This window comes from Prosopis cineraria, unplaced genomic scaffold, assembly GCF_029017545.1.
Source record: "Prosopis cineraria cultivar Desert tree isolate PC_DT_omini unplaced genomic scaffold, ASM2901754v1 PC1, whole genome shotgun sequence".
NCBI lineage: Eukaryota > Viridiplantae > Streptophyta > Magnoliopsida > Fabales > Fabaceae > Prosopis > Prosopis cineraria.
Window position 1 is genome coordinate 55,752,854 of NW_026555332.1, and position 9,216 is coordinate 55,762,069.

At 35.3% G+C, this 9,216-nt stretch overlaps 2 pseudogenes; both read right to left on the reverse strand.

Moving 5' to 3' along the window:
- Nucleotides 1-5,203: 5,203 nt before the first annotated feature.
- On the reverse strand, nt 5,204-6,946 carry LOC129302729 (probable pectinesterase/pectinesterase inhibitor 20; annotated as a pseudogene).
- A 1,635-nt stretch (nt 6,947-8,581) lies between these two features.
- On the reverse strand, nt 8,582-8,691 carry LOC129296629 (U6 spliceosomal RNA; annotated as a pseudogene).
- Nucleotides 8,692-9,216: the final 525 nt, after the last annotated feature.

Below are 9,216 nucleotides of genomic sequence, written 5' to 3' on the forward strand. Positions count from 1 at the left end.
ACAAGAGCAGACTTCATTTTCAGTTTAGAACGGACAAGGAATTGAGCCTTTAAACTACTTGGGTCTGGTCCAATCCTATAAAATTATTTAAGTATAATTATAATTATTTTTATTGTTTAATGTAGTCGAATGTGAAGTCGAAAAGCTGAATGTTGAATGCAATATCTCGCTTCATTACCTAATTTCCTACCTCTCCTCTCTTAATCCACTCTTCACCTTGTCTTTACGCCACACGGAAGGAAGAACCAACAGTCCTCCAGCCCTAACCTCTCTAGTGCCAGCCACCATCTACCTTGCTGCTCCTATGAGTGATGCTCGCGTTCTTCCGATATATGATTCGATGGCTCGTGATCTTCACCTTTTCCTGTGGTGCTCGTGTTGCCTTGTTGTGGGTCCTTTGATTCGAGGGCTGCTTATGTTCTTCACCTTTTTCTTTGCTCTGATCTGTTCATGTTCTTTTGATATCTAATGTAATTTAGACATGTTACAGTTTGTTGATCGTTGTTATAGATTATAATTGAAATACTTTTGTTTTGTTGGAGATTATAATAGATTTATTATGATCAACTTTTTATTTTTTTGTAATAAATTTTATATGTTTATTATATTTTTATTATTTTAATTGAGTTTATCAAATTAAATTGAATTGTTGTCTCTTAAAGAGGAAAAAAACAAAGAGATGTACTGAACGATCGGGATTAATCTCACAATCTTATGGATCAAATTTAATTTTGTTCAACTTTAAGTTATGTCTTGATAGAACTAGACTATAAATTGCCTAATTCAGTCTTTAAAAAAAAATTAAATTTTGAATTAAGCCAAAATCATAACTTATTATTCTTTTGTACAACCCTAGGAGGATTTTAATTTAAAAAACATAAATGATATTTCAAAAAAAAAAAACTATAATCTGTATGGGTTTACAGTGCATGTACATGCCTATAATTTTTTTTTTAAAGAATGTCTCAAATTCTCTTTATTTTTCCTCTGCTATCTGTCTCTTTAATCATAGAATTTAAAAGAAAACACCTTTGTTTGAAATCTTAATCAATTGATCATAATCTACAATTCAATGAAGTAATGTTTTAAAATTCAAACTGACCTGGACGGTCAGACCGGTTGAGCCGTCACTCAAAGAAAAAAATGGTTTGATTCAACCATTTGGCCTGTTCTGGCAATTAACCCAGGTTGGCCCGCTTTGACCCATGGTGGTTTTTGAAGACAAGAAGCAAAAATTCGGAACCCAGAGTGGTCGAACCGTTTTAAATTGTTTTTCAATATATATGTATTTAAATATTATTTTTTATTTAATTATTATATTATCAATTCAACTACCGATTTAACCGGTTGAATCATGAAACCTATAATCCACTGATATTTCTGATTCATTATTTGGTTTAATTTTTAAAATATTGCAATGAAGTGTGCCTGCAAATAGTGGTTAGAGTTTTTACATTTTTTTAACATAATAAAAAAATTTCATAAAGTAAACAATATGAAAATGTGTGCAAGTGAAACAACAAAATGAAAATTGTATTTAAAAGCCAAGTATTTACATAATATTTCTGTTAAATTAATGTTATGCTGCCACATTTGGGTACACAAGTTATCTTAAATTTAATTTTTATCAATTTAATTATTTTATTTTTTAAATTTATTTTAGATGCCACACAGAACAAAACGAAAAACAAAACAAAAACTTAAAAAGAAAAAAAAATGAAATAGCTAAACGTCCTCTATGATCGAAGGCAAGGCTTCAACCGCTACTAAATGAAGACCCATGGAGAGAGACAATGCTCTCTTCGCAAAGTAATCCGCTTCTCTGTTCAGCTCGCGACCAATCAACACGAGATCCACCCCAGAGCTCCCTCACTGCATGAAACTCATTCTGCAGACTTGATCAAAGCTAAGGCCTCTCTGCAATCAATATGCATGTAATCTCACGTGTTTGTATTTGTATCGATTTAATTTATTAAATTTATTTTAATTATTGATTTAATGTTAATTATTTAAAGAGGAAGTAACACTGTACTACTAAAATATATTGACATAAATAATAAAATATTGATAACAGTCATATATATATATATATATTAATTAATTTATGAAAAGAAGTATACTTTTTTAGTTAGAAAAAGAATAAACATGAAAATTAAAAAAAATAAAAGAACAAAATGAGGCCTAATAGATTAAATTGATAAAAATATAATTAAATTAATTTGATAGCTAATTTTTACTGATTTAACTATATATATACATATTAAGTCATTAATATGCTTTATGTATTATACTAATTTGAGAGTCAATTTATGTTTTAAAACTTAAATGATTAACATAATAATTTAAGAAATATAAGAGAATAAATTGATAAAAATTAAACTTAATGAACCAAATCAATAAATAAGATAAATTTAAAGGACTAAAAATTTTAATATTACTTAAATTTAAAAAATAAAATCAACATGATTTAATATGCAGGGAGGCATTTTGTTGTTGCTTAGAAATTCAAGGGAACCATCATGCGATGATCACTGTAGGCTGGCACAAGAGAATGAATGAAGATTATACTTGTTGAGGATCGATAAGAATAGTAACAACAAAGCAGCTGGTTGTCCCAACTTTATTCGAGACACAAAAAGAAAATGAAAGGACCAAGTGAAACAAAATATGTCGAGTTAAGCATCAAATAGAATAAAACTACAAGCCCATTCAAGCACGGGACGCCAGTATGAGGAAGCCAAAGCATCACCCTATCGGTACTATGGTGGCATATCCTGTATGGAAGTGCACGTGTTATGGTTTGTGCCAGTGCTGTTACGGAAAAGAAGAAAGGCGATGGTGAAGGCTGCACTGAAGAAGAAGGCTCTTGGATCGGCTTTTGTTGATGTCGTGCATTTCAAGAATTTAATCCGAGACTAGTTAACTTGCAAACCCATCTGTGCTAATCCGCTAGATCTTTCAATTAAAAAGCCACCCGGTTGCTTTGATTCAACAGCCAACTTAGCCTCCGGTGTCATACCAATGTTAAGAAATACTAGTCGTCAAACGTGATTTTGTAATCACGAAGAATTTTAACACAACTCTTGCAAATTCGTATGTTTTGGTCGGCCGTTGCATGCCATGTATTTTTCTTTTCTTCGAACCTCTGCTTTGTCATGAGAGGGATGTAACAACAAAAGTTAGGCTTTTTTGTTGGCAGAAAGGTGTACAGGTAAGATAAAAATGGCAAATTATGAGGCTGTGTTATTAGTGAGTTGTAAGAATGAATACAAGAGTAAGGTGGTAGCTTTAGGCAAGTCTTCTTAGGCTAAAGGTAGCTGGGGATGCTGTGAAGCTTTTAAAGAAGGGAGATGTTACTAGCCATGCCGATGCCGACATTATTTTGGAAGCTAGAGGAATGTCCCAACTCGAGTGGGAAGTCAACGTAGTTTGTTCACATTAATGCAGCTTCCGATCATAAATACCTGGCTGGGTGCTCACTTGTTTCATAAAGTTAATGTTTTGTTCTCATTAGATAAATGTGTTTCATTAATTACAAGGATAATTTAATTCTTTTTTATTTCAAACATAATTATTATATTTGACTTTTTTTAAATATATAAATTAATTTGAAAATGAAGTGAGTAGTTTTTTTTTGGGTACATAGGAGGAGGAGTATATGAGAAGGAAGCCAAGGCTAAACAATGAGGATCGAGCGCCCTTGAGGATATTTCAAAACATCAACGAACGACAGATATGTACTTGCAATGGCAAAGGGCCAATATGAATATTATTTTAGACTTTGTATAAGAAATAGAAAAAATATTTCTTATAATTTGGTGTTGCTTATTTAATTGAGTGGAACTCCATTCAATTACGCATATATATGTACCTTTGATTGGCAGAAGAGAAGGATAATTTGTATCATTTTTTCGCCCCTATACAAAAGTTACTGCTATATGTGGATGGGTTTACAATCATTGGTAAATTTTCTAAGGGGGCAATGAGTCAAAATGTTGAAGTTGGTAGCTATCTTATTCTCACACCCTCCTGATTTAATTAATTGATAGTAAATAATATTTATTAATATTAATAAAATATATGATAAATAGCCCTATTTACAAATTATAAATAATACTTATATTTTTTTTCAAGTTTTGTGACATATGTAGACCAATCTAGTTAAGACGGAGATAAAAAAAATTAATTTTTTAACTTTTAAAGTTTTAACTTACTTATAACTCGATGCTTCGATTATAATTTAATCTAATTCAATTCTTAAACTTTTAATTTATATATAACTCAATCTTTTAATTTTTTATTATTTATAATTTTGTCCTTATCGCCTATAACTCATCATAATTCAGCCCTAACTCATCCTACATGGAAAAAAAATATCAACAATACTGATAAAACATTACTTCTATGGTTTCCAACCCAACTCCACGTGGATATTTTTTTTCATATTTTTTTATTGCAAACTAAAACTCTCGCTCACTCGTCTTCTTCATTCCTTCTTTTCTCTCATTTAGCAATTTGGGGGTTCTTTTTATATTTTAAACAGACCATCAGCGAAATCATCACTTCACTCTTAAGTCCTCGAAGGGACAGATTTAGAAGCAGAGGTAAGGGAAGAAGTGGAGAGTGTGTGGTTGAGGATAGAGGAGGAGGAGGAAGGTTTGGAGGTGGCGGAGATGAAGTTGAAGACAATGTTGTCGAGACAGGAGGAGTGTTGGAGTATGGAGAAGATGGCGGCCATGGAAATTTAAAGGAAGGGGAGGTCCAAGGTCATAGCGACGTAGGTGGCGGCAACGGCAGCAATGTCGGAGGTGGGGCAGATTGGGAGAGTTGTGGAATTGAGGGGCTTGTTCGAACTTTGAAGTGAAGAGTGAGTAGCAGTGGCATTGGTGGGTGAGAAGAGGGAAGTGATCAACGATTCGAGCGGGGATCATTTTATGGGTCTATCTATTTCAATTTTCAAAGGTTGGTTTTTAGCCTGGGCTCGTGAATTGGTCAATTATTACACTGTATAGCAATCACTACTAAGGTAGATCAATATAATTGACGAGAAGTAAACGCTAACTCATTAAATATAGCAAAATCAAATTGATCGGTAAGCACCGTGAAACGAGGCACACTTCGTCCCTGCTTACGCTAGTTATTTACCTGAAGACAAACAAAGAAACGAAAACATGAAGCAACAGAAACACCGGATGGAAGATTTTTAGCTCATATAGAGCCCACTAAGGTAAGAAACGCTAGTCCGAGGAAACCAATCATCACTCTGCAGAAAGTTTAAAACTGTGAAGTTAGCTGCAAGGAGACATTGCTTTTGCTAATTCAAATTGAAGGGTGATATATATAGAAAATCGGTCTTTTTCCAGCATTAATCACATGATAACCCCACCACGTCACTCTACTACTATTATAAGCTCCAGGTCCCCGGTTATTAAACCCTGCGTAATACACAATGTCGAGTGCAAAATCCCCACTTCATGTAGACCACTCTGCAGGGTTAGTCAGACTATTCATTAATGATTGCTTCACAATTATCCTCGAATACTTTTATCATGGCCTTCCAAGATAAGTCTTTACATTGCCACCACTCGCAGCTAAGTCGTCTACAGCTTTGATGGTGTAGTTGTTGATGGAAATGCATGTGTTCTGATTTGGGTCTACTCGTCCCTAATCAGTGATGGGATTCAACTGTCCCTTTGATGGAAGGCGAGTGTATATGTTGTAGCTTTGCAGAACAACAGTTGAGTTTCCAAGTATGAAATCTATTGTGCCGTAAATATCGCATTCCTCTCTATAAAACTGCCCCAGTCAATGTGGATACAGAGTGTCTTGGTACCCCTCAAAGCTGCACCTGTACAATGTGGATTGGTCTGCCCCGCTTCTCATTGCCATTGCTTGAAACTTGCCTGGCCCTGTCGTGTTTCTGAATGTCATATGTGTTGCTACAAACCCCGGTGCTACCACAACTGCAATTCAATGCAAAATCTCATTTCTGGCCTCTCAATATGATTTCAGTATCATTGTGTAACACCTAAATGATTATTTTCTTACCAAATGTCAGTGAATTGAATGTTGTCCAGCCATCGTCGACCCTGTGATTGCCTATGATGATTGTGCTTTTAATTCCATCTCCGACCATCATGAGAAACAGCTTGTGACATGACAGGGATGGACACGTATTCTTCATACACGCCCTCTGTGATATAAATCAAGAAATAACCATCACTTGCTTCATTGTTAACAAGAGCTGCAATGACAACGTCGTTGATAGTGGAGAAATTTCCACTCCCGTCTTAACTCAACTACTATGTCATTAATCAAAACACTCTCTTTCTCATCTTCATCATCTAAATGCTTCCTTTTGCCTCTAATTGAGTCGTAGATGGCTCTTGTTCGGTTTGAAATCTTTAAAGGTAAACGATCATTTCGTAAACCTGGATGCCACCCTTTGAAATCCCAGCTTCTCTTGCTCTTTTCCTCACGCACCCACCCTTTCGCAAACAGAGCCAGGGACAAACTCTGGAGCCTAGTGTCGTCAGAGAGTTGGCCAAAAGGCCCATTCTTAATGCTCAAATCGGAAGTCGTGCTCATTTCGCCGGACTTGGATAAGTACTCCACATTAAGTTCAGACAGAAAATATGCAGTCTTGAATTGCACGAATCGTGCCTTGTGATGAGGTTGAGTGATTAAGAAGATAAAACTTGACAGAGTTGGAAAGCTTTCGGGCCTGAAATAACAATTTTTGAATGGAGAACCTGCCAAAAGCGTGCATTTTAGCGGGTTGCCTTGGAAGTAAGGGTCTGTAGTAAGATGGGTTTGGGGTGATCTTGCATATGGTGTCTAGAGGAACAGGGTTAATTTTGAATTCATCTAAAACAACTAGGACTATGAAGAAGGAAAGAAGAAGGAAAGTCGACAATGTGGCATGGAAGAAGTCTTTAGAAGCCATTATTATGGTGGTAAATGACAAAATTTTTGCAGTGAGTTTGCTGGTTTTTTTAGATCCCATTTATGGTGAAAAGGCCCGAGATCTGCGATTAACTCATTAAGTTAACTCAGTGCTGGATTCTAAGTGATTAAAAAAATTGACTAGGACTTAAGCCAAGTGTGGGTCTAACATATCTTTTAATATTATAATGGTGCTTAATGCATATAAGTATCTTTTTGAATATGAGCACTCAGTCAAACTCCACCCGTGAGCATTGCATCGAAGTGAACTTGCTATTAACAAAGTGGCTTCCATGAAGAGGCTGCGTAGATAGAAGAAATGCTATGTCACTAACAAAATATTCTGAAGATGTATTTCAATCGTGCCGGGGAACGTATGTATTGCAGTTTAAGGATGATACGTAGGCTGAGGGTGAGCAAGTATAGTCACTTTGTCAACATTGCATTTGGTAAGATCAAAGGTTTCTCCACTTCTTTTTCTCCATTTTCCTCCATTTCTCCCATCTTTAACCACACATGTTATTTTATTAAATGAATTTTTTAAAATTATAGAATTGATGAATGTTGAAATGGGAAAAGTGGAGGGAAATGAATAAAAGAAATGGAAAGGTTCCTCTCCCTATTTGATGCGGAAGTCACACTCATGATTTCCTACTATAAGAAGACAACTGTAAGATATTATAGGAAAATGTGTGACACTCTATGTTGCAAGGTTGTCCTTCCCTTTCTATGAGCTAGAGAAAAATTTTCTGTCATAATTAGTTTTGAATTATTTATAGCGTATTGGGCATTTAAGAAGAAAAATACTAATTCCTAAATGAAAATATTTTGAAGAGCAATAGTAGTTGAGCCAAGGGAAAAAGAGAGAACACTCTCACAAATATAAAGTGCCACTGACTAGACATTTCAGGCTAACAAGTTGTCGACACAATCATTTTCAACATCTGTCATACATGTGTGGACAATCTATAGTCTTGGATTTTTGGACCTTCTAAGCACGATGGTAATGTATGCTTCACTTGAAGTTGACCAAAAACAGGTGTTCAACAGTGGCAATGGCAAACTGACCTCTATAACCTCACCTTTTCAGGTCAAACTCATACCTCCTTGTCTCTCAGTCACTTCCCATCAGACTTGTAACCTTGCTCTGATACCAAACTGGGTCAGGAGCCAAATGAGAAAAAGAAAACAATCTCACTTTGATAAAAAAAATTATATTATTCTTTCTCGATTCCAAATATAATTGAATGAGGGCTATTTATACTAGTTTTAAGTAGGCAAAAAATTAATGCAAATGTATAGTTATGGAACAACTTAATTCTAAATGGAGAGAGTTATGGGATTTAAAAGTATTTAAAAGCATTTTTTAGGAGCTTATGAAAGTTATAAATACTTATTATAATTTATGGATAAAAAAGTTATGAAAATAGCAAAGGTCATGAAGATGAAGCATCTAATTCTGTCTCAAATAATCCCGTGATTCTAGTTGTCTGTTTTTGTTTGTTCGGACCATTATGATGCAATGCGTGGTTCCCCCTCCATTTTTACCCAACATTGTTCTAGTTTGAAAAAGTGTCGCTTGACAACTCCGAGTTGAGCTTGTTCGACGGTGTTATTGGAGTTGTTCAATTGGAGTAAGGCATTTTTGTCCACTCTCATTTTTTATTTGTACATGTCATCCTTATGTAAGGGTCACGTTAATCTTCTGTGTATCATTTCAAATTCATCGGATGTTTCAGAAGGGACTGTCCAATCAGACCAATCCCATTCAGTTTCAACTCTAAAGCCCAAAGTGTCTTCTAATTTCCTAGGATTCTTCATGCTCGCTACGACCACATCATGCATTTCTTACTCTCTGGATATTGTTAAATGTTGATGCATGATGCATCGTTTTCACCTCTGAACTCAATTGGCTGCAATTACGTCTTGGTAATCCATACAAGTCAACGGCGTTTACCTTTTTACCCAGCCTAAAATAGAGAAGGGGAAAATAACAGTGAAAGATTGCACAAGCGTCGGTTCCCCGATCGAGATATCAACTTCACAACACAGGCTCCACAAAAGCCCACCTGTATCGGCCCGCGACATGTAAACTCAATTTATTCCTTTTTCATGGAAGACGCTCTCGGTTTGAAGTTAGGAATTAGTAACGTTTCATAATCAAGAATTTGTGTTGCATGGATATACTCGTTAGCAGTAGTTTAAGATTTGCATTTTGCTTAGCCACCTCCCCGTCTTGTCAGGAGGGAATAGGCTCTACTCTCTCTCCAA